The 3,365-nt window shown below is 36.1% G+C and overlaps 1 non-coding gene across 1 annotated transcript; it reads right to left on the reverse strand.

Moving 5' to 3' along the window:
* Positions 1–949: 949 nt before the first annotated feature.
* On the reverse strand, positions 950–1,056 carry LOC132500451 (U6 spliceosomal RNA). Its single transcript, XR_009534043.1, has one exon. It is a non-coding gene; the product is annotated as a U6 spliceosomal RNA (small nuclear RNA).
* Positions 1,057–3,365: the final 2,309 nt, after the last annotated feature.

The raw sequence follows: 3,365 nt of genomic DNA on the forward strand, positions 1-3,365 counted from the left end.
AAAAATGAAGTTCAAGAACGGCCTGAGAGGACAAAACTGTCCCTACTCCAATCACCATTTGAATGGAAGGATCCTTGATCAGGTACTTCTATTTAAATATATCCTCAATTATCTAAAGTGAAGAAGAAAATGATCATTTTTTTAACATCTTTATTGGAGCATAATTGCTTTACAATGGTGTGTTAGTTTCTGCTTTATAACAAAGTGAATCAGTTATGCATATACATATATTCCCATATCTCTTCCCTCTTGCGTCTCCCTCCCTCCCACCCTCTAGGTGGTCACAAAGCACCGAGCTCTCTAGGTGGTCACAAAGCACCCAGCTGATCTCCCTGTGCTATGTGGTTGCCTCCCACTAGCTATTTTACATTTGGTAGTGTATATATGTCCATGCCACTCTCTCACTTTGTCCCAGCTTACCCTTCCCCCTCCCTGTATCCTCAAGTCCATTCTCTAGTAGGTCTGCGTCTTTATTCCCATCTTGCTCCTAGGTTTTTCATGACCAATTTTTTTTTTTAGATTCCATATATATGTGTTAGCATATGGTATTTGTTTTTCTCTTTCTGACTTACTTCACTCTATATAATAGACTCTAGATCCATCCACCTCACTACAAATAACTCAATTTCGTTTCTTTTTATGGCTGAGTAATATTCCATTGTATATAGGTGCCCCATCTTCTTTATCCACTCATCTGTCAATGGACACTTAGGTTGCTTCCATGTCCTGGTTATTGTAAATAGAGCTTTAATGAACACTGTGGTACATGACTCTTTCTGAATTATGGTTTTCTCAGAGTATATGCCCAGTAGTGGGATTGCTGGGTCATATGGTAGTTCTATTTTTAGTTTTTTAAAGAACCTCCACACTGTTCTCCATAGTGGCTGTATCAATTTACATTCCCACCAACAGTGCAAGAGGGTTCCCTTTTGTCCACACCCTCTCCAGCAAAACTATGGAACGCTTCACAAATTTGCGTGTCATCCTTGCACAGGGGCCATACTAATCTTCTCTGTATCGCTCCAATTTTAGTATATCTGCTGCTGACATGAGCACGAAAACGATCATTTTTGAATGACTTCATCTTACATCTCAAATGACTTTTTGAATGCACTTAAACATTTCAGAAGTTCAGAAAAATAAATTAAATAGGTGTATTTACATTTTGGTATCAGACATATTTTCTTTGGGATAATTTATTTTATAAACATTTATTTTGTATATAAAATATACCTGATTTGGTGTTGAGTTATTTCTTTTCCAGTAGCATTTCAAGTATCATAATCATCAGTACACATACAAGGTATCTGAAGGGATACGTAGGGCATTGTTATCTCTCCTTTCCATTATAAATGCACTGCTTAGTCTACTGGCATATCACTTAATTGACTTAAAGCTCCATTTTTCAGAATATTAAACTTAAAATAGTTTGTCAAAAGTACAATATGTGGAAAACGGGTTAAAATCACCTGAATATATGACAAAATAAAACTGAGCTAATCCCTCACAAATCGTTACCTTTTAATCAGTGGTGATCATCTTGACATCACTAGCTTAGCACTTTCATGGAAAAGATGAGTCAGAAATGCTCACAAAGGAGAAAATATGCAAGGGTGAAGGAAAAAACTTTTTTTTTCTTTTTCTTTGTTTCTTTTCTTTTTTTTTTTTTAATGTACAGAATCTATGACAGGGAATACAGGAGTGCTGTGTACAATTTTAACATGGATTTCTCATCCAGAAATAAGCAGAAGGAAATTTGAAGGGAAGCTCTGTTTACATAATGACTCTGTCTATAGTTGTGATATTTTGTTAGTATTTTACTTTCTGTGACATGGAAACAGATATGAAAAAAAGAACATGTTTATAACTGGCAGAATTATGCCATAGAGAGTGTTGAAAGGATAAGAGCTTGTCACATAAGGCTCATTCTGCTGAAAAGAAAAATATAGTCCTCTGTGGTTGACATGTACTATTCAGGCCTCCAACTCTTATCTGGGCTTCCTAGCCTTCAAGTAAACTCCAACTGGTGTTTTTCCAACAGACATGATAGGCAGGCAAAGTTAAGCTTCTCTATTAAGTATGCATACTTTCAAATCAATGTGAATATGCTTAATTTATCGAGTTGCTCTTGTTACTGTCAGCAAGTACAAAGTTAGCTAAATTAATACTGTACTAATTTTCTTTTGTGCTTTATCTATTACACTTATTTTGCTTCTCATAATTTCAAACTACATCATTATGGATTATATTTTGTTTCAAGGAACTGCAGAATCTCAGCTAAAACAGGCATAAAATAAGGGTATTATAGGTAAACATTAAGTGTATTTCTTAGGGGTTTGGTCCAATTTTCCTAATAGCTATAAGTAAGGATTTTATGAAGATTATATCTTTACGGGGGGAGGGGAATCACAATATATATACTATAAACAAGAAAAAAAAGCTTTATTTTCACCTATTTCTAAAGGCTTAAACTTGGGCTCTTCCATAAGAAACTCAGAGTGTGAATCAATCTCACAGAACTCAATGTCACTTTAAAAATACTGAAAGGAGAAAATTGCCAATATGATTCTTCCCTAAACACCCTCATCCCACTTACAAATACACACACATAAACAGCACACATATTTTGCACATGCGTAGACCTGACCATGAGAGACCATCTGATGATAAATGTGGTGACTGAGCTTTCATATTAAAGAGACACAAGCATCTTTTTCATCAGAACAGTGGCTGCTTCATCTGAGGAGGATATGGTTTACGAATGAGTTGAAACTATTAATTATTATTTGTGAAAAGAAAATAATTATATTGCTTATTTTATAAATGATAAAATTAAGGGTTTTAATGCCAGAAAGGTTATCAAGATAAATACATTAAAGTTGAATTTCTTGGGGCTTCCCTGGTGGCGCAGTGGTTGGGAATCCGCCTGCCAACGCAGGGAACACGGGTTCGAGCCCTGGTCTGGGAAAATCCCACATGCCGCGGAGCAACTGAGCCCGTGCGCCACAACTACTGAGCCTGTGAGCCACAACTACTGAAGCCCGCGTGCCTAGAGCCCGTGCTCCACAACAAGAGAAGCCACAGCAATGAGAAGCACGCGCACCACAACTAGAGAAAGCCCACATGCAGCAAGACCCAACGCAGCCAAAAATTAAAAAAAAAAAAAAAAAAAAAGTTGAATTTCTTTACATGATTGGTGAATCATAAAAAAACTGTAGGACACTTTTTATACAGTCCAAGAAAGTGATGGCTATAAAAACTGCTGTAATGCTCATAATAAGATGATAAATTAAAACATCATTTTCGCTTAGATCTCAATTCCGTAATATTATAAGTGTTTTAAAAAGACTAAAATGCTGAGTAGT

Source organism: Mesoplodon densirostris, chromosome 12 (assembly GCF_025265405.1).
Source record: "Mesoplodon densirostris isolate mMesDen1 chromosome 12, mMesDen1 primary haplotype, whole genome shotgun sequence".
NCBI classification, from domain to species: Eukaryota; Metazoa; Chordata; class Mammalia; order Artiodactyla; family Ziphiidae; genus Mesoplodon; species Mesoplodon densirostris.